Source organism: Electrona antarctica (assembly GCF_951216825.1).
Source record: "Electrona antarctica genome assembly, chromosome: 11".
Lineage (NCBI taxonomy): Eukaryota > Metazoa > Chordata > Actinopteri > Myctophiformes > Myctophidae > Electrona > Electrona antarctica.
Window position 1 is genome coordinate 5645503 of NC_136792.1, and position 24062 is coordinate 5669564.

A 24062-nucleotide genomic window follows, 5' to 3' on the forward strand; every position below is an offset into this window, starting at 1 on the left:
ACTGTCCACTTGCACACTCGATAATGTACTGCAGGTGCCATGTGGTCAACACCGCACAGAGCAATCCAAACCGGAAGTAGCTCTTTCACAGAGCTCAAAGCACCAACGTGCATTACATCCACAAGCTCCAGACATGTCGTGAGCTTGCAGATCGGCCATTTGACAGAACAGCTGCACACCCAGCCTTCCAAAAGACCAGAAATCGTCACCGCACAGGTGACGCAGGCTCCCGAAGCACATGATTGCAGGATTCAGAGTCCAGAGTGCTAACAGCACTTGATCCCCCATTTAGGGACATCAGCGTACATCATCATATATCTGAAAAATAAAATAAAAGTGCGAGTAACCCAACAATTTACAAACAAAATATATGTCATTAACCAATCTAAACGGAGCCGGGCATAAGCATACAGGCATTTCCCTTGAGATGGGCCCTGGCCTTCCTAACCATGGGTTCTGTTCCGCAGGAGCAGTCACAGAGAAACCCCCTTCCTATTGGTCCATCTTGGCAATGTCCAAGTCGGATCTGGAACTTAACATGTATTAATCAACCGTATTTATACTAGGATTTCCAGAAACTACAGGTACAAGAGTAGGCATAACAAGCAAGCTTTGGCTTCAGCCTACACCTTCTCAGTTATCATGTAACACAGCACCAAAATGAACCATTCATTCATTCAACCCGACTCCGCACAACAATTTTGAACTTAGGACCTTGTTACCGCAATAACTCAACACTGTAGGGTGCATGATTCTGAAATATGATACCCGACATTTATCAATCCCATCATCTTTAATCGATACTTAGCCATGCGTCAGATCCACTTCTCGTCGTCGTTGTGGAGTCAATTTAAGTCATGTTTTTCCAAAACGACTCTTTATTATGGGGCTGAAAGAAGCATACTTATAACACATGTTAAACCCCTACCCTAACCTTTTGTTAAGCCTGGGGAGATAATTACCTGTCGTAAATACTTATTGTCCCTTTACCTCCTGTGAGGGCTGGAGCTGACCTCAGCTGACCCTGACTATTTATTGCGTAGCCTATCCCTGAAGTACATTCTTATGTCTCTTATATATGGCATCATCAAACGATACCGCTGTTCAGTAATAAACCATATAACCACAACATAACATACACCAGGTAAAACATTCTATGCACATAGAAAATATGGTAACAAGAAATCCTTCTATGCTCAATTATTCCACCAATAAACATCGGATTATTGCATATCTTACTTACGTAATACTCACAGATTCGACTTCCAAATCCAATGAATTCTGCAAACACAGCAAGATATTCGGCGCACATGCACACATGCACAATTTCAATTTCCGTCAGAGATTAGTCAATTTTGTTAGTAACACCATGCCACAAACATATGAGAGAAATCAATCTCATGACACAAATCTGGATCGCTCCACCATGAACCTAAGAAAACTTGGATCAGAATATTCATACAGGAAACATAACAATTTTAGTACACTCTTACATACTTTTGTTTGTTTCAAGGCGTCCCTCGAAAACAAACCCCTTTATCCCAGGCCCAAAACGACCCCACTCACGTTATACTGCATACTGAGAAGCAGCAAAATGTGACCATCATGTCCCAGACCGTTTCAACATGTCCAGCAGAAATCCCCCCATGGCCATCTAGCCAATAATCAACACTGGAATGTCAACACTTTTTAGACATCCTCCTGCTGCAAGACATGTTTCGTAGTCACACGTATATGAATAATGTTTACAGTGAAACACATACTTTGTCCTATTTGAAATACACCATATACTTCTATTTCTGTATCAAACAAAGCTGTCATATAAGTGTACAAAAAAACCCTGTCCTAGGTTCCATTCCACCATCGGTGTACAGCCTCTTACCAGATTTTTAGATAATTGAACAATGTGTGATGACTCATCGATAGGATCCATCCGTCTCCTTTATGTAGTAAGCCCAGGATACTCCAGCTTGGGGTATTACCATCTAATCCAACTACAGTATGTCCTAATAACGTAACTCATACAGCCAATAAAATAATAGCAGCCATTTAAACAATAGACACTTTCGTTAACATGTTACTCAAAGTTACTTTATAAATAACATCTATGTTGTTTCTTTTCCTGCTCAAATCCTTATTTATTTAATATTTAAATGACGACTACTCAGCTCATACTGTAGCCTACTAATGTATCCTTCTACTGATATGTTCGCACTATTGGTGAGATGCGAAAATACTTTCCGCTGTACTTTACTTGTACTGTACTCTGACAATACATTGAATCTCATCTCATCTCATCTGTGACACACATTCAATTTATCAATTTAAATTCACCGGTCTTGAAGACAAGAGTATAGCACAATATAGTGTCAACCAAACTGTCATGCATCATTACAAATACTACTCAAATCAATTGTTATTTAACAAAACTATGCCTGCAATATACTGTACTTGCATCCTAAGTAATTCTCTAAACAATATAATGTAGAGATTGACTGATTTTACACCGTTTCAACTTCTAAGATTTTACCTTGATCATGACCTTCATGACTACAGGACATTCTTTAAGAATTATTCTATCTTAACTGTCCTTCTTATTTGAGTGAGCGTAATTACTGCACACACATGCTGAAGTGATTCAATGATCTATCTCACTTATCTAGTACTATACTATTGAACTCCACTAATTTATTTAGTATTGTAGTATCTGCCCTGAGCAGCTGATCATAGTATGCCTTTACATTCAGCCATACGGCTAACACCTGTAGCACAGCCTAAATAAACTATTGACTTTTAGGTGCATTCTGTTCTGAGGTAAACAGAATGAGATCTCCTCAGAAAGACAAGGGGGTTTTGTTATGCCTTGACCATGTTGTAAAGTCATAAACATTCAAATAGCACTAGGCCAGCTGTTTTCCTTAGCTTTGTCAAGATAAGGTCGAGATAAGATCAGATCCTGGGGCACAAGTCAAAACCCATTTTAGAGGTTTACCAGACCCACCACCCATTTCTATACATAGCAGCTATAATTTTCTATTTTTGTCAATATGCATCTGTCAATTTTTACCAACACCTCTCTCCATCACTACAGAGAGAGAAAACACAGCTTCTTGCTAGCCACAAAAATCTGCATAGTTTCCACGGTATAGTCACAAAATCAGATGTCCAAACATATACTCCATTTCGTTGCAGAAGTCGGGAACAGCTACGCCTTGTATTGAACACAGTTCCTTTTCACGCTGCCAGTAACATGGGGTGCCCAGCCCCATCACGCAGTCACGTCTCCGTACAGTTCAGTGTCAATAAGTGTCCCAAAGTTCATTGCATCATCCACACTTCCCACAGTGGTGCCCGCGGCCACACTGGAAAAAATCAACCCAGTATATGTGGCTTGTAGCCTGTACCCCTCTCTCAAGGTAACGGATCAAGAGTAGGCTTACCTTGACAACTGCATATGTTCTGCACAACGGCAAACAACTATATTTAAAATTTTCACAATTATAGCTGCTATTACTCTAATAATTATATTCCATATATGTGATATTAGCCTGTGTTAGGCCTAAGAAGGTCCTTAAAGGCTAACATCTTATCCTTGATAAATGTAATCTCTTGTATCAGGCTGACCAGTGTTCGGGCAAATTCTTCAATTTTTATCTTTTATATGCACTTAAGACATACAAATTATATGCACTTAAGACTACAGAACATGATCAGGTCTCTGGCTCATGATACCACAAAACTAACGTTTGCCTTTCTTAGACTCTAGAGAAACCTGGTATTTTTACTTCACTAATTGCTTTCGGCCAGGTCAGTCTCCTAAGGGTCAATAAACCACAGGAGTGCAAACTCAACAAATGGTCGCTTGGAGCTGATAATCTGTAGACTTTTACAAATTACAAAATTTAACTATCTTGGGAAGTAATCCTTTACATTCTTATTAGGGAACACATACTTTAAGACATAGGCCTACTGTAGATTACACTTTAAGACATACTGTATATTACAACCCAACACAAACCGGGTATACTTATGACTTACACTACATTTTTCCCTAAGACCTAAGTCCTTAAATAGAACACCAGCTGGTTCTCCCTATACTGACTATTACTAATACAACAAAACACTACCCCCAGCATTTTGCGAACCACCTGGGGTAAAAGACTTCACATTCTTTGCCTTTTCTGCTTTTACAAGCCGACGGCTTGGAGCTTCTACTACTCCCCCAGCACATTTTATGTTCTTAAATTAACCCTAACACTAGGGGTGAAAAGGACGCAATATACTGTAGGTGGTAAATGAAGGTTCGTTATTTGTAGGTTTTTTATTTATTTCCCTGTCCTTTACAAACAAAAGCTCTGGCTTATCCAAAAGTGTCGTTTACAACTTAAACAATAATCACTATTATGTGTCCATAAAACATTTTCAGCTCTTTTGAATGCATTGATTGCATACACTGCTCTGTAATATTTTCGGCCTATTCGGTGTTCCTATATCCTAATCTTACCTATCCATTCTGTTTTACCTTAAACATTAACATACTGTTTGTCATTTTTTTCCTCTCCAATCTGTCTACAATTAAAACAACGTGCTTATAATAACTAGGTTCGCGTTACTACACTAACTGTCACACTGTCCAATTTACTATTGAGCAGATGCTCTTAATTCAGAGCGATTTACAACAAGAATATCCAGCAGACGCCCTTAATTTAGAGCGATTTACAACAAGAATATCCAGGGGCATACTTACTGTATACATTAAACTACGTATTACAGAAAAACCAGGTGATAGCCTCCTGACCTATACTGTATGGTGCATGGCTTAGCAAGGCTCACTTCTCTAGGAACTAAAGAGCCACACTTAAACTAACTTTTAATATCAATCAGGCATGGCCTCCCTGGGGAATTTAGATTAAATTCTTTCGACATAAAACAATTTTAAATTTCACGACAACTCCCCTTAAAGGGAACCGTAATAGCCCTCAGGGGCTAGCTACCATGCCATGTTAAGGATAAATAAGTCTATATTAGACAGTCACTTGATCAAAATGAAGTGATAACTAGTAAACCAGTCATCGATGCTACTCTTTCATCAAGGCTACTTTAGCCCCACATTCAGGATAACTGAGTGAGGTAATAGATTAAACTATTTTGACTACCATTTTCACCTGTTGACTACTCTAGCCCACATTTCGACACAGAAACTGCCCATAAATTCACCTAAATATCTTCTCCAGAAATGTTCTTCACAAATTTGAGCATTTTCACTCATACACATGTGTACACTCACGCTTTCAAACAGTATACATTGAGACATATGAACTCCATACACATACTGTAGGTACTATTCACTTCCTTATTTGTATCCCTATTTGGAACTATTTCCATTTTCTCGTCTCGAGAATCATATGACATATGATTTAAAACGTATTACTTTACCTTTCTGGTATATCTCTATATCATAATCCTCATATCTTCATTTTCATTCTAGGCTGTTAACTATTTAACATCCCTTTTTCACAATTTCCTCTCACACTCCTTTACTGTCTCACACTGTCTGCCTCTCTCACACACTCACATACAGGCAGACCACTCCATTCAACACTCAATCAGTTGTCATGACAGACCATTCACATTCATTTTCAAATGATATATCCATACATAGCGCTTCACAATTGTTTTATGCTTTTGTTAGCAAAGGTACCCTAGTATACGGCGAGGATTAACCCCCCTTCTCAGTAGCTACGAAGTTAGGCAAGACAACTTGTCTCCCTTTTAGGCCATACATTTAACACTCACAGACATACACTTAGGAAAATACACACACACACACACACACACTGGCTAGCCAATTTTTTGTTGCTTCATAAAACAACAAGGATACCCTAAGGCAGGATCTCGTCCCCCTATTTAGACAGCAGGCAACGTAATGAGTGATTTATTGAATAGACTATTCTTTTTTCCAAATGTACACTGGTACCATTTGTCAGACCTCCTTGTCTAACCATCTTGAGTCATTCAACCAACCAAACACTGTTCCTCCGTCTCTCATGGCATGCACATGAAAGGCAAAACTTCCGTTTCCCTCTTTTAAATAGGCCATCAAAAAATGCCTATCGTGATCACAACCAAATTTCATCACTAATACCTTAAAACCCCGAATAAAAGCAATACCTCATTTTCTGAACATCCAAACAGACACCCATGTACTCACTTGCACGCGTCGTCGGCCCAGCCCGAAAGAATGAACTTACTCACCAAGCCGACGACCGCCAAGTCCAGCATACAGCACACCATCTCGGTGGAACCTCCAAAATGTTAAGGCAATCTGTGGTAGAGTTCTCATCGGGCCTGAAAATTAAGGCCCGGCCCTACCCTACCCTAACTGGGTCGGCCCGAGGCCCGGCCCGACCCTAACAATTACCATAATGTCAGGCCCGAAAACCCGAAAAAGCCCGAGTGAAAAAAAAGACAAAAAAAGGAAAAAGAAAAATGCCACTATATGGCCGCGGCGCCGTGGATTATTGAGACGACCGTGTCAGAGAACGCACTAATAGTCTAGTCACCGAAATAAAGGATTTATGTAACTCACGTTAATTGGCTGATAATGTTCCATTTCCAACATTCTAATGGTTTCCAGCAATTTCCAGGGGTGAGTAAACATCTTCTGAATCAAAGTAGCAGCGATCCTCTGAAGTGACGCAGTTAATTATGTCCAATAGGCTACTGTCCCGTTAACACACTTTTTCATCATTCACCGTTGTGCAACAGTCCCAAACAGAGCTATACAATATTATGACAATTGTCAACTTGGCTATAATCTACTAGGTTACATCGTTTACATAATCATTGCCTCTCAAACCCACATACCACGCGTAATGTGCGTTGCCTAACCAAAAGAACAGACATACAAACCATCAACATGCCGCTCGATGGCGTGTCGAGTCTGTCGACAGCTTGCAGATCTTTTATTTTGGGCAGTGGGCACACAACGAGGCGCGCTGCGCTGCGATGGGGAAATTAAATAGCTGTACAGCGCGCTGCGATACGATTTGTAAACCAAATAGCTGTAGCCTACAGTGTGACTGTAACATTGCTTGGTCATCATGTAACTATATTACGTGTATGCAGGCGCTTTCATAGTTATAATGCATTTACCGTGGTGACGTTGATTAGGTAGCCTAATTTAGCTTATTCACCCAGCTGGGTTCAACGAGACAGCAGTGTCTCGTTAAGCCCTGACGTTTCCAAAACGAACTATTGCGGATTAATCGATGGTCTTATAAAACATTTAAGCATATGACAAGTTAACTTAAGTTATATAGTTGATGCTGAGCAGTAAGCAGCTCATTTGGTTGGCAAACCAGAGGCCAGCCAGCGGTAGCAAGTTCAACAACCACCGTTCTATTCTGTCACTTTGGTGCGCTGCGCTGCTGCTGATCATCGCCTCCTCCTCCTTCAGTCACATAGTATATCGCCTAAACTGTAAAAGTTGATCGCCAACATTCACCAGCTCAGCCCTCTTCATATTAAATAAATAGGCTACATTACACAAACAACAGAATTGTTATTTTTGTTATAATAAAATTATTAAAAAAAATCACGTACAATCACAGAGCCCGAGGCTCGGCCCGGCCCGACTAATTATCGTGCATTTTGGGCCCGGCCCTACCCGAAAATGTCGGGCCGGGTCGGGCCGGGCCGTGTTCGGGCAGAGATTGAGAACTCTTATCTGTGGGACACATGCTCAGGAAGACATAATAATGAGGCAACACAAGGATTCATAGTTTGGAAGTATTAGGATTTACTCGAGTAAGGAGTCAGGAACTTACACGACCAATTCAATGCAATGGAATACCCCAGTCTGACTCAAAAAGCTAACATAGGGTCACAGTCTTTATAGTTTCACTCCCACAAGAGACAACCCCCAACATAGCCCTAAGGAATTTGGGACAGTAACAAAGTAACCAAACAACACCACAGGGGTGTCACAGATAAGATAACATCAGAGTGCAATAAAGGGGTATTATTATATGTTTGTACCTAAATTTCTTCGACACGTGACATGCTGTCCTTTGCTGTCCTCAGTGTCAAACGCGTATAAATAAAAAATATATTTGTCAAAAACCTTCTGAATATTGTGCAGGACATTATGCTTCATGTGAACATATTCAAGATTAAAACATTTCATTCCTCATTTCTTCAGAATTTTCAACTGTCCCGGCCCTGTTTCTCAAAGTAGGAACTTGAATAAAACTAAGGGGAAAAATGCTAAAATTCTTAAAAAAATTCCATAAATATAATATAGATGTCTATTTGTGAGCCTAATCTTTTCAAAGTCCAAGCATAATGTTTTCAGTCATTTCTGATCAAAAATATTTTGTCCCCCAAACCAAAATCATATTGTGTGACACCATTTTGGGAAATTTCAACAGGCAATTGTTTGGACACCCATTGGGATAGAGAGGTCCTTCTTCAGTAAGGCTGTTCAGCACTTGCATAACAAAAGCATGACAGGTGTCTGTGGTGAATTATCATTTAAACATTTTCATGAAATACGATCTTGTTGGAACGCTGACCAATAGCCTCTTCCGAGTGTCTGTGGGTGTGACACCTTTTTCATTAAAAAAGCTAAAGTTATTAGATTTTTTGGTCATAATTACATGTAAATCTATGTTGCTTTGTTATAGCTAGCATGTTGTTAGCATGCTAATGTGTAGCTAGTAGCCTCAAGGTTATGTTGAGTGCAGAAAACATAATATGGTGTGACACTATATCATAATGGTGTGACTGTCTGCCTGTCACGCCATATGACTTTTTTGTCACACCATATGATACAAACTGTATTTTCCTACAGATATAACAAAGAATAACAAAGACCCGTGTTTCTTTTGTCCATTTAAACATTTGTTTTAAACAGTTTCTCCTAAAATCTGCAACTATCCACAATAAAATGTGTTTAATTTTGTTTTATTCAGTCATTGCCATGTTATTCAATGTTAAAGCAATTTCCCTGTTGCTGTTTTTCCTGAGTAATTGTTTAATCAATCTGTAAAGTTCAGTACTCACTAATAGGTAGGTTAAAACACAGTTTGCTTTGAAAAATGAAGATATGATCATACGGTGTGACACTAAATCATTTGGTGTGACGTTCCAAATAGTGAAAAAAATCATACCCTTATTAATGATGAAACCATGAATGTTCATGGATTACATAGCAAATAGTATCAGGAAGAGTCACAAATATTTGTGTAATTTTAGAGAAAGTTTTGTCACAATAAATACAAAATATGTTGAAAGACCGACAACATGGGCCTCACATTGAGTGTTGATTACGAAAATAATATACAGATTTAATAATTTTTCACAAAACTATAGTGGATTACAGGTTAGTTATGATAGGACTTTGATAAAGTGAGTAACTTAAGAAAGGTGTACTCCATTTTATAAACAATTATTGTCATGTCACACCATATGAGGATTTTAGGCACAAGTACAACAAAATGCTGAATAAATTCTGATTCCAATAAAATATCTAAAAACAAAATATGTTTCCATAAAGATGAAAGTGAGTATAACAAAAGTAAATCATTTTCATTCCTGTTATTTAAAGGTTTTTAAAAAACTTTTTTTGGGGGTGTCACGTCACTGACCCACGTGCATATGTAACCCTCTTGTTTTATATGACTCCTGTTACACATACAGTATAACGATTATGTGTATAGAGATTGTATAAAGATTATGTATATATGTAGCCTACAGTATGTAGGCTACATGTTTAGAGTAATAGCTGCAATACTGCTGGGTGACCTAAGGTGGCACTGTTGAGCACCACACTCACCCATTGACCACTGCAACGCAAACACACGCGTGTGTGCGCGCACATGCACACACACACATGCGCACACACATGCGCACACACACACACACACACACACACACAAACACACACACACACACACACGTGATTTTTGTTTTATTGCAAATCAATACTATAAAGTGCCTCTTACACTTTACAATGTCTATTAATCTTATGAGACCAAACCCAGGTAAATATTTTGTCATCCTTGCATAAGGACTACTCATCATCATTGTTTGACTGCGGTTGAGATCATGGATTTCACAATGCCAGACTTCCCGGTCCTTCAGGAGAAGGAGAGATCAAGTTGATGCAAATAAAATTGCTTATTGAATAAAAATAAATTAAATGGATATTAGACTCCATTAACAGTCATGTATAAGATTAATACTAAGAGCTCTGGTGGTGGCATGCAGATGAACCTCCTTCCTTCTCAACTCCAAGACGATTATGACTTAGCTAGGTGTGCTGTCATGCTCATTTCAGCACGGCTGGAGAGCCTATTTCAACCAATTGCTTGGTCAGTAGAACTACCTAATACAAATATTTCATTCCACTTTTGTCCTTTTCTCCATTTTTGGGCGACTCCTCTGTGTACCACCAGAGGGCGACTCCTCTGTGTACCACCAGAGGGGGCTCCTCTGTGTACCACCAAAGGGCGACTCCTCTGTGTACCACCAGAGGGCGACTCCTCTGTGTACCACCAGAGGGCGACTCCTCTGTGTACCACCAGAGGGCGACTCCTCTGTGTACCACCAGAGGGCGACTCCTCTGTGTACCACCAGAGGGCGACTCCTCTGTGTACCACCAGAGGGCGACTCCTCTGTGTACCACCAGAGGGCGACTCCTCTGTGTACCACCAGAGGGGGGCTCCTCTGTGTACCACCAGAGGGCGACTCCTCTGTGTACCACCAGAGGGCGACTCCTCTGTGTACCACCAGAGGGCGACTCCTCTGTGTACCACCAGAGGGTGACTCCTCTGTGTACCACCAGAGGGCGACTCCTCTGTGTACCACCAGAGGGCGACTCCTCTGTGTACCACCAGAGGGGGCTCAAGTACCACCAGTGGTTGGGAACCTCTGGTTTAAAGGACCTATAACATAAAATTCTACTTTTCTTTTGTGTTTTTGGAGCAAAACAATAAACTATTTTGAACAATCAGGCGTTCATATCATAATGGAAATTGCTCTCAGGAACAGCTCAACTGATTTTGTTGTCATTGATGTCATCAATGTCAGCCTACTTCCTAATTCCTCCTCTTCTTCAGTCTTCAGTTCCAAATTTGCATTTCCACTTTGTTTACAATGTCCGCCATTGTTGATGTTCCAAGCTGGCATGGAATGGAAACAAGCCTGGTTTTATCTAGCGTCAGTATTATAATGACTCCAATATTAAATAATCTGCATATCAGCGCCCCCACCACCTCAGGACATTGTGGTACTGCAGCTAAAACTGCTTTCAAAGTCATTATAACCAGTCCTTGTCATGGTTATATCAGAATGGTGATTGAGGCTCAAACCTTCATCATGTATTTAAAAACCAGGTGCTTAAGAAAGCCAAGTCCATTTGTACGGACAACTCCCATCCCCTCAGCTCTGAGTACAGGCTGCTTCCTTCCGGCCTTCGCCTAAAGGTTCCAGGGGCCAAAAGTAACAGGTCTAAATTCTCCTTCGTGCTTGACTGTGTCTATCCAGGTCTTAAACGACGATAGGAGGAGGAGGAGGTAACTTTGTCGGAGGAGGAGGAGGTAACTTTGTCGCTGTTGTGAATTTCCATTGCTACACTGAAACCTTGAACTGCCATCCTGTTTTTATTTTCTATGTCTACCATGTTCTTTTTTTTACTGTGTTTTATGTGATTCATGTGTCTGCCTGTTATGCTTTGCTGTTACACCAAATCACCCTTCGGGGACAAAAAAATAAATTAACCTGAACCTGAACCTGAACCATTAGAAATAAGTTTGAGGGACAGACAATATGATATTTAAGCAATATTACATGAGAGGGTGTGGTTCAACGTGATTATTGCCACGACAGTGATGCGGTAAGGAACGAGACGAAGTCGAGTTCCGCAAGCAGCACTGAAGTTACCCTTAAAACTAAGAAAATCGCTGAAAAAATATATTTTTTTAATGACAGATGTAGTCACTACGACCACAAATGTCCCAAGAAACTAGCTAGCCTAGCCACCGAGTTTGCTAGCACTCTGGGAAAACAGAGCAGCTGAATTATTTGTTTTGATTAGGTGGTGAATGGTGCTGTTTGATCCACGGCTAGAAGTTTTAAAATGCATGTTATTTCTGCTTTAATCCAATCAGACTTTTCTGTGTGGATGTATGGGCTGTCGCCACCTTTGCGCAAATAGTCTCTATATTCAATGTTTACATCTCTCTCTGAGAGAGAGAAACTTGTCCTCAATTTGCATTTGTTATTAGGACTAAAATAAAGTTTGGGTTTATGAAAAATAAATGACTTTTTACCTTCTTTCCTGTCATAAATGTATACGGGTCAATTTTGACCCGTAACACCATAGGCACCACTATTGTTAATTATATCAATTTAAAAAACAAAAACAAGTAATTTTTTTTTATGTGTGTTATAATATTAGGATTAGGGATACATCACTGAGGATACGTCCCAGGTGCATCCATGCAATGTATTTTTGTTCTGAGGTATTCTATTGATAGTGACTCATAGGAATAGACTATATGTCTGGTGACCACCGGAGAGACGGGTGACAGCCGGAATGTAGACGGCACCCCTGGTAACCCAGCCTGCAGCCTCCGTGAGGAGGAAGCCCAAAAAACCTTTGGTGAGGTCTTTAGGAGGGGCATTCGAGCCGCAAGCGGAGCCTGCAGTACCACCGTTGCCCAGGTGGAGCCTGCAGAACCATTGCGGCTAAAGAATACACCACTCCTGAATGAAGTGTCTGGTACTGGGAGTCTGGTGCAACGCACAGGTCCTGGCTGCACCTGGTAAGAGCAGGAGCGGACCTGGTGAGACATAGAAGGGGCCCGGACAGGAGTCAACCCACAGAGCCTAGTCCATCCACACACCAGAATGGTGCCTCCCAGTCAGTCCCGGCAGAGTATGTCCGGAGTGGTTCCAACGGATTGTGTGACCCTGGTCTTTTCCTAGTGGGTCTGATCGAGGGTAGCTACTGGGATGTAAGTCGGCTGGGTCACCCGAGTGAAGGGTATGATGTTTGCGAGACCCTAAACCCTGATGACCTTGTGATACATCATTGAGGATACGTCCCAAGTGCATCCATGTATCCATGTATGTATTTTCGTTATCATTATCCATTGTCTTCATTATGTAATGAGTGAATTTTCATTTTTCATAATTGAAAACAAGTGCTATATTGAAACATGAATCCCTAACCCCAACACAAATAATATTTTAAATAGTGTTTACAGAGATTTTGTGCCTTTTAAAAGCTATAATAAGCCTATAGATAGATGCCATTAATTTATTTCCCGCATTATTTCACCCGCGGTTTATCCAATATTAATTTATAATATATTTGAATGACCCAAATACACCCTAAACTGCGGTTAACCGCAGCAACCGTGGCTAAATCCGCCATCCGCAGATCTATGATATATAATTGATGACGATCAAATCAAATGTCATCAACAGTATCCTCAACAGATCTTCTTTTTCTTTTCTTTTTAGAGGCATATTTCTGCTGGCATGTGACCTTTTTGTAGGATATATATATTTTGTTTCATATTTCATCAATTTAACACTGAAAATTTTAACTCAAAGTAGCTGAGCTACTTTTTGAGGTCTGTCTGTCTGTCTGTCTGTCTGTGGCTGAGTCATGCATGGTAACATGAGCGTGACATCAGAGGTCCATATACGCCCGCCGGCCCTCCGTTAAGACAATGTTAATATAGCCTACTGTAGGATAGGCTGGTGGTGAGGCTAGTATTCAACTATACTGATTGTTGAGCAGGATAAGGTGATTTCCCTGCCTGGCCCCAGTGGCCCGGTTAATGTGTGTACTGTCACTTTATTACATTTATTTACACATTAAATCATTAAAAGTCCATAGACTTGGCTACCACATGACATCACATATAATACCATATGACCCAAACTAGTGAAAATAGAGGGTATGCACATGCATAAAGTGAGTGGCAAAGTGAGTTTAATATGCAATAATGCAATCAGATAGAACGTTTCTGTTTGGATGTATGGGCTCTCTAGGCCAGAAAGCTTTTTTTAAAGATGGAGTGCCATGATTTTTTTCCACCCTAAAACATGATCATCAGGTATTATTATAATATAAGGAGGAAGAACATTTTCCAAAATGTGTATAGTATTTGTTAAAATCATGCTTTTATGTGGACACGCCCACCAGTTCATTAAGTATTCCTGGTTTGCCTGGTGGGTGGTGATCCACCTGAACTGAAGCCGCACCCACAGCTGTAGTTTGATAAAGGGGGAGGGGTTAGGGGAGGGGCTGATAATGTGATGTCACTATATTTCTGTTTATTTCATTGGCCCGTTTATCTGTCAGGGGTTCAGCATCCAGGAAGAAACCCTAAATACAAAGTTAATACACCATTGCACATAACAACGACTCCAGGGTGTCTAATGAAGTACTGCCACCTCATAGACACATGAAAAACTGGAAAAATACAAAAATTGTGGCACTCCATCTTTAATAGAAGCACATTTGCTCACACCAAATCCTCACACTTGAGGTCACGACAACCACACTTTTCAATGACAGTGTAAGAGTACATCTCTGTCGTGCCATCAGCACATTTCAACTCTACTTCCTTCGTGCTGGTGGCCATCTCCTGACAACAGGTGCATTTGTGCATTAAGCCATTTGTCTTTGTTGAATACCTTTAGAGACAAGAGAAGAACAGTGTTAGTGTTAGTGGTAGAGTTGCTGGAAATGAAGGTATTAATCAACAAATACAAATATTGGACAGTTGCTAATATGGTATATAGAAAGTACCTTCTTAACCATGGGAAGATAGGTAAGAAAATTAAATAAATAAGAACAAATACATAAACGTGTTCTGCAACAAATATGCTTTTAGGAGCAAGCACACAAATTGTCCCACTACTGAGTCATGTACGCTCAAATGTATAACCTTAGTTAGGTTAAAGGACAACTTTAGTTTTTTTCAACTAAGGTTCATGTTTTAGGTTGTTATTAGAGAAAGTAAAAGATGAGTGTTATTTTCTTTTTCATTTGCTGCTTTCTTTTGTTTTAGCAATTTTAGCTATTAGGGGGGGCTCGAACATGGGGCTAAATACATCTTTATTTACAAAATATTATGGCGATTTATTTTTTTATTATTTACTATAGTCCTACTAGACCCCAATAAATTACATCTGGCCACAAAAGATCACAGGATCTACTGAATGTGAAGGTAGCCTACTGGGGGGAAGCCACACTGTGTCATAGGCTCAATATGTCAGTTTGACACATTCAGGAATTTCCATTGCTACACTGAGACCTTGAACTGCCATCCTGTTTTTATTAGCAAATGGATTCATTTGTTGGCATATTTTGCATTGAAAAATGCATACGATGTTGTCTTGAGAAGAATTTCAAATAATGTATGCCGATTTGGTGATAGCCTAAATCCCTCCCATGAAACCCCAATCCCAAATCCTAGAATAGATGGAAATCTTACATTGAGTATGTTGGACAGCTACCACCGCAGGATGTCATTTCAACTGGAACTGTTGATCTGCATTCAACAATTTGAGTTTCAGGACCAACTGGTACAGTTTTAGTTTCAGTGGAAGCGCTGAAGCGAGCTGTAGGTTCAGTGACAGCTTGCGTGTTGTTGAACTCAATGAGCGGCCTTGTGATAGTGACAGCTCCAGTTTTTTTGGATCCGACAGACTGAGTTGTAGGTACAGGGACAGTTTTAGTTCCTTCGGGACCAACGGGCTCAGCTGTAGTTACAGCGGCAGTTTTAGCTCCTTTGGGACCTATGGTCTGAGCTGTCGGTACAGAGACAGTTTTAGTTCCTTCGGAACCGATGGGCTGACCTGGAGTTACAGCGGCAGTTTTAGTTCCTTCGGGACCTACGGACTGAGCTGTCGGTACAGGGACAGTTTTAGTTCCTTCGGAACCGATGGGCTGACCTGGAGTTACAGCGGCAGTTTTAGTTCCTTCGGGACCTACGGACTGAGAAGTCGGTACAGGGACAGTTTTAGTTCCTTCGGGACCGATGGGCTCAGATGTAGTTACAGCGGCAGTTTTAGTTCCTTCGGGACCTACGGACTGAGCTGTCGGTACAGAGACAGTTTTAGTTCCTTCGGGACCGATGGGCTGACCTGTAGTTACAGCGGCAGTTTTAGTTCCTTCGGGACCTACGGACTGAGCTGTAGGTACAGAGACAGTTTTAAATCCTTCGGGATCGATGAACTGACCTGGAGTTACAGCGGCAGTTTTAGTTCCTTCGGGACCTACGGACTGAGCAGTCGGTATAGGGACAGTTTTAGTTCCTTCGGGACCGATGGGCTCAGCTGTAGTTACAGCGGCAGTTTTAGTTCCTTCGGGACCTACGGACTGAGCTGTAGGTACAGAGACAGTTTTAAATCCTTCGGGATCGATGAACTGACCTGGAGTTACAGCGGCAGTTTTAGTTCCTTCGGGACCTACGGACTGAGCAGTCGGTATAGGGACAGTTTTAGTTCCTTCGGGACCGATGGGCTCAGCTGTAGTTACAGCGGCAGTTTTAGTTCCTTCGGGACCTACGGACTGAGCTGTAGGTACAGAGACAGTTTTAAATCCTTCGGGATCGATGAACTGACCTGGAGTTACAGCGGCAGTTTTAGTTCCTTCGGGACCTACGGACTGAGCTGTAGGTACAGAGACAGTTTTAAATCCTTCGGGACCGATGGGCTGACCTGGAGTTACAGCGGAAGTTTTAGTTCCTTCGGAACCTACGGACTGAGCTGTCGGTACAGGGACAGTTTTAGTTCCTTCGGGACCGATGGGCTCAGCTGTAGTTACAGCGGCAGTTTTAGTTCCTTCGGGACCTACGGACTGAGCTGTCGGTACAGAGACAGTTTTAAATCCTTCGGGACCGATGGGCTGACCTGGAGTTACAGCGGAAGTTTTAGTTCCTTCGGGACCTACGGACTGAGCTGTTGGTACAGAGACAGTTTTAGTTCCTCCGGGACCGATGGGCTGACCTGGAGTTACAGCGGAAGTTTTAGTTCCTTCGGGACCTACGGACTGAGCTGTAGGTACACGGACAGTTTTAGTTCCTTCGGGACCGATGGGCTCAGCTGTAGTTACAGCGGCAGTTTTAGTTCCTTCGGGACCTACGGACTGAGCTGTAGGTACAGAGACCGTTTTAGTTCCTTCGGGACCGATGGGCTGACCTGGAGTTACAGCGGAAGTTTTAGTTCCTTCGGGACCTACGGACTGAGCAGTCGGTATAGGGACAGTTTTAGTTCCTCCGGGTCCGATGGGCTCAGCTGTAGTTACAGCGGCAGTTTTAGTTCCTTCGGGACCTACGGACTGAGCTGTAGGTACAGAGACAGTTTTAGTTCCTTCAGGACCGATGGGCTGAGCTGTAGTTACAGCGGCAGTTTTAGTTCCTTCAGGACCTACGGACTGAGCTGTCGGTACAGGGACAGTTTTAGTTCCTTCGATGACCCGAGTTGTAGGTACAGCCACAGTTGTAGTTTTTTTGGAACCGATGAACTGACTTGTAGGAACAGTGACAGTTTGAGTTTCACTGGAACTGCTGGGTCGACTTGTAGGTCGTTCCTTTTTAACCTCCACGATGGTTGTTTCGTTCGTATGTACACAGTTGTGACGCTTGGTACCTGGTTTGCACATACAAGGTAATATTTATCAAAGAGAAAGAATACAATAACTGATAACAGTCTCTTACATTTACAAGTCTATGCATACACATTACAAAGCCACAGTTATTAGAAACATTTTAGCCTACTATAAATTAATGGAAACACCAGTTAAAAAAACAGCATAACAAATGTTAATGAATTCTTACATGTTTTGCAACAGCCTTTCTTGTCCCATTTTTCTGTCCCCTGTAATACAAATTGTATACAAATTGAAATCATCAGATAAAACGCCATGTTACTATTGGTTACTGACTACAGCTTCTTACTACTGCAAGCAATGAAGACTAACGTCACGTTTCACTTCAATCTTGCAGATGAAAGATCAATGTTCCTGAAAAGCCTGAGCGTTCACAAATACAAAATTCCTTTCTTATAAAACGTTATGAAGCTAGTATCCAGATATAGGCTACTCACTGGAAGGCAGTTGTTATGAAGCTAGTATCCAGATATAGGCTACTCACTGGAAGGCAGTTGTTATGAAGCTAGTATCCAGATATAGGCTACTCACTGGAAGGCAGTTGTTATGAAGCTAGTATCCAGATATAGGCTACTCACTGGAAGGCAGTTGTTATAAAGCTAGTATCCAGATATAGGCTACTCACTGGAAGGCAGTTGTTATGAAGCTAGTATCCAGATATAGGCTACTCACTGGAAGGCAGTTGTTTTGAAGCTAGTATCCAGATATAGGCTACTCACTGGAAGGCAGTTGTTATGAAGCTAGTATCCAGATATAGGCTACTCACTGGAAGGCAGTTGTTATGAAGCTAGTATCCAGATATAGGCTACTCACTGGAAGGCAGTTGTTATGAAGCTAGTATCCAGATATAGGCTACTCACTGGAAGGCAGTTGTTATGAAGCTAGTATCCAGATATAGGCTACTCACTGGAAGGCAGTTGCTGGGATCATATTCAGCACATTCAGTTTTCTGTTCAAGGACTGTGAGTTGGTCTGCGACGCATTCATACTTTGTACAGTTGTTGTTTGGTGGAGACCAGGTTTGTGAAGGCTGTGAGAGGATGCAATTAATTACATTTTAAAAGACATGATATGGTTTGATGGAACATAAAACACATTTCCAACAACAACCTGTTGGAAACTAGTAAAACTAAGTGTTTTCAAATGGTTTTCTATTGAACTCACCTCAATAACATAAGATGTGTTGTCTGGTAGAAGAACAATGCAGCTGGTCTTTTTGCACGTTCCACAACATTGTCCTGTCACATTTTCATACTTGAAGCCCTGTTTGAAAAACAGCATATTTTGGGGATCAACAATCAATGCAATTATTAAGAAGATGAATGTGATGCCTTTAAGCCTGCCGCCATTAATTAATCCCTCGATTGCGTATTGCCATGGTTTAATCACGCGTGACACTTACTTTGAAGAGCCAAATATCCGTATCGCATTTTACTATGAAACCATTCCGTGTGTGTTGACGAAGCTGGTGCTCGTTCTCTCGGTCGGTGGTGGAAAAAGTGGACCGCGAGTATCACAGCGCATGCTACAGGCCGTTGAAAACGCTTGTCTGGGACAAAGCGTCCTCTGCAATGTCGCTTCTGTGAGATAAAGCCGTCTGAAAACAGAGCCGGCAATGTTAGTGGATGCGCGCGCATTTTCAAAATGGCCGCGCCCATTGTGTCAGAAGCATAACAAAGCTAACGGACGGTAGATTTCGATACGATCGTATTAAAACATGCATTAATGAATACATCGCTGTTAAAACGGCTTTTCCGTTTGTGGCAGGCTACAAGATTCTACGTGTTAATATTCCTATGTTCCTGGCGGGTAAACGATTAATATACTTAATATATCTGTTGTATCTCCTGACAGCATGTATTGCTGATGACATCATCAACAATATTCAAATTAAATTATATTGATCCTGTCATTTTATGGTTGTTTAAGCTGTTAACAGTTGATACAGTTCCAAACAACACCATGCATTATTGTAAGAATAAATATGGTTTCACAAGCAGTCTGACATGACCAATTCTGCACATGATCACATACAGATGATAGCTAAGATACAGAGATTCAGTGCATAGTTATGTGTGAAAGAGGTGTGATTTATAGCCTTGATAAAAGCAAAAGCAATTAAAGATTGCTTTTTTGATTAAAAAAATTGTGATTTGAAAAATGAATAGAAAATCCCAATCCAATACTGAGCAGAAGGTTATTAATGTCATGCACATTTACCTGGGAACAGTTGGTGTCACATTTTATAGGTTCACACTCGATAACATTCAGAGATGTGATGTTATCCGTTTTTTCACTACAATTGTATTCTTGCAAATGTCTTGGGATGGGATGGATACACCTGTCTGTGACAGAATGGAAAGCTCATTACCTTTGTCCGACAGATATTTAAATGTATCAAAATACAGTTATTCCAATGAGCATTGTCTGTAGCTTGTTTGTATTGCAAATGTTTGATTAGGAATGTTCACAAATCGACATCACGGCTTACCTTGTATTCAGTGTCATTGTAGACACAAACCTTTTTGGGTTCTGGAGAAGAAGCATAATGTTGTATATTTCAAATGAATTCAAACACTCACATTCCTGACATAATCATCATCAAAGTCAATATCAATGAAAATAACAATACAGAATCAGAATACAGAATCAATCAAATAACTTACTACATGTAAATGAGTCACAACATTTGTCGGGTAAGTCTTCTACGGTCATTTCAAACCCTGTTGCACACTTTTGTGTGCGATTTGAACACTTTGTTTTATCACACTCTGTGGGTGAAGGAAGATCACGTATATATGATTACCATCAAAGTAGAACATTGTAGCACATCAGGAATATTTTCATCATGTGGGCTTTTATAGAATTCAAATTTGTTATTTCGAGCAAATAAAGATTTATATTTGGAAATACTGTGACTTTAGTATTGTATACTCTGTGGGTTACATTAACACCACGACTCTGGAAAGGATTGTCTAATTTAATTCTATTCTTTTATGTTGTCATACAAACAACTCACCACATTTTGATACTGGACAGCAGTCTTTGGTTTCGTTGACCAGCACCTCTCCATCTTTGTCACATCTAGGAGGAGATGGTTGGGTTGCACAAGCCACTGGCTCACACTCAACACTCATTGAGGTTTCATCACAAGTACACTGCTTACAATCACTCCTCCATGTGTCACCCACCTTGATCAGAAACAATGTTAGTACCAACAGAAGATCTAACAAAACCTAGGCTGTCATCATACACCATTACTGTCTGTCTGTCTGTCTGTCTGTCTGTCTGTCTGTCTGTCTGTCCACTATTACTACTAAACTATTAAACAATGGCAGAAATATTTAAACAGAGGTAAAAATCACGTAACATCTACCTCTTTAGGATTGCCGTCCGGACCGGTACAACCTGATAGAATACAAAGGTTAGATTAATCTCATTGAGAAAACAACACTAATAATAATAATAATAATAATAATAATAATAATAATAATAATAATAATAATAATAATAATGATAATAATAATGATAATAAGGGTAATAATAATAATAACCAGTAAGGCGCTTCTCGCCCTTAGGCGTACATTCAATAGTTAACTGCGCAATAATAATAATAATAATAATAATTTCAAGAACATATCCTATTTTGTAAATATTTGGACTTACAGCTGGAAAAACACAGGCATTCGACTTTGAACTGAACAAGACAGTCCCTTCAGGGCAGAAACATCCTTCCCGAGACGCAGAAATTTGTGTCTTGTTCGCCACATTCTTTTCATTGTATCTAAGAAGAAGAAGAAATACATGACAGAAAGATGATACTAACATCAGGAGATCACTTAATGTTGTGTACAGCAGAAAATAAAAACTACTAATGTAATATCACCAAGTCTGACATCTGCCACTATAGGGTGCTATCCCCCTTGGGTCTCTGCATTATTGTCTCCACCAGGCCGAAGGTATGGGGAGAGTATGTTTTGCACTCAGTCCGTCCGTCCGTCCGTCCGTTACCAGCTGATCTCTGGCACCGTTGGCCCGATCCATGCCAAACTTTGCACACACATGAACCTTATTTTCCTGAACGGCCTGTTATAGCGCCACCAGGAGGCCGACCTTTGTATAACACATGTTTTGCTACTACTCCTCCAGATTTCGAAAAATCCCGCAAATCAATACACAGTATCTCTACGTCATGTGCTCACATTCCATATGTTGATCTGACCTCATCAAACCCTGTACACTCAAGAGACGCTCCATATATGGCCAGTACAAAATTCATTCCATATGTTGATCTGACCCCCCATGCCAAAGTGCCAGCGCTCGCCCAGCAGTCTGCTGTCACCCAGGCGGATATGTTGATCTGACCCCCCATTCCAAAGTGCCAGTTCTACTGGTATAACTCAATAAATAAATTACGCAGTAGCGAGATAATCCGCTCCAGACCGGTTCACACGGCAATTTTGTAACACAGACCAGGCTTTCCTCCGAGGTGGAAAGCCTGGTTACGCGAGGTTAGGAGCTCATATACCGGTAGCTATAGTGCTTCATAACACTGAACCCCGTTCAAATCCAAACCCAAGGTGCGTTACTGCATGTCATCCCTGTATGTTTGCCTTCAAAATGCTAAAGAAATTAATCTTAAAAGAATGACTACAGCAGGTACCTTCCATTACATGTTGCTTGTGAAGAGGTTGGACCACACGCCTTGTAGATCTGGCCCTTGGGGCATTTAGATTCTGAAACAAGAAGAAGCAGATTAAGAATCAAGCTGATACATGTAGACAGTTAGTCTGAATATTATTATTAACTCTGTACATGTATTGTGACTTTATGAGACACAAACAAACAAAACCTTCATACCACACATTCCAAATGTAAGATGCCTCCAGTCAAGACAGATGTTGTTTTCTGCACATTCTTCAGCGTATGCCTCCAAACTACTGCAGGTCTTCACGATCAATTGCTTGGAACAATCATCCTGACAGGCGTCATGGAATGGTGTTGGTGAAATGACTTCGTGGCAGTCCTTAAAAACCCTGCATGTGCAAATAAAGTACACTTATGTTAGTGTGTGACTTACATTACACAGATACGATTTAGCATGATGATTGATTCCTTCTTACGGGCCCATGATGACTTTACAGACTTCGCCCACGCATTCAATTGGGCGTTCAGTGGTGCCGAAACGTGTGGTGCCTGCAGTGGTCGATTGTGTTTGACCTGCAGTGGTCGATTGTTGCGTTTGGCCTGTGGTCGATTGTTGTGTTGGGCCTGTGCGCCCTGGGGTCGATTGTTGCGTTGTGCCAGCAGGGGTCGATTGGGGCGGTAGGGTGGTGCTGGGGGTTGGGGTTGTAGGAGGTGGCTTTTCACAATAAGTATTTGTCGCATTGGCAGTGATGTTATCTCTGACATGCCATTTATAAGCCATTTCAGTACAGTCAGTAATGATCTGACCATCGGGTAATCTGCATTCATTGGTTTTGTCGTTGTCACATGTGCCTGTCAGGACAGTTCATGTGGAGAGAGGGAAACACAGAGAGAACAGATGTTTATGTGTTTACCAGTAATATAACATTTATCACATGACATGACCCCCTCACTGTTCCTCAACGCAAATGTAATTCAAGCGGTATCTCACCACACTGTCCCTCTGTGTTGTTGTGGAAACGGGAGTTTGGCAGTCTGATGCTATACCGAAGTCCTTTGAACTTTACAACGCCTTCAATATCTGGGATTTTCACCAGCATCTCAATTCCAGTACTTGTTATGATGAGGTCATCATTAGAGAAGGTTGGGATTACACGCTTGCCATTGACAATTACCTGGGGGGGAAAAGTTAATTAGATTGAAATGTAGTAGTTCATTGTCTATTTAGAGTAATTCCACAAGTATTTAGTGCAGTTCACCGTGATATTATTTACCTTGTTCTCAGTCGCCTCTCCACTCTTTTGTGTGAGAATAATTTCATGCAGTTTGTAGCGTACGATCAAGGAGCGGTCACATGTAACATTTTCATAACAATTCTCATTTTGAATAAGAACAGTCAGATTGTATTTTGTAACGATTTCTTTAAATAAAACATATGTGCAATTTTCTTGGAAGTTGTAAGATTGTCCATCAAATGTAATATGATGACGATCTCCCCAGCCATCGCAGACACCTGGATGGATAATAACATAAAGCATTAAAGGTCACATTGAAGCAGAACATATCGTTTCTTGGTAGATTTAGGATAAAATCTAGTATTGATATGAACTTACATTGACATTCATGGTGAAAACAACAGCCATCATCATCATCATAGACCTTGACTGGTGGACGTCCATTTGAACATGTGGGTTTTGGTGTATCTATACATGTCTTA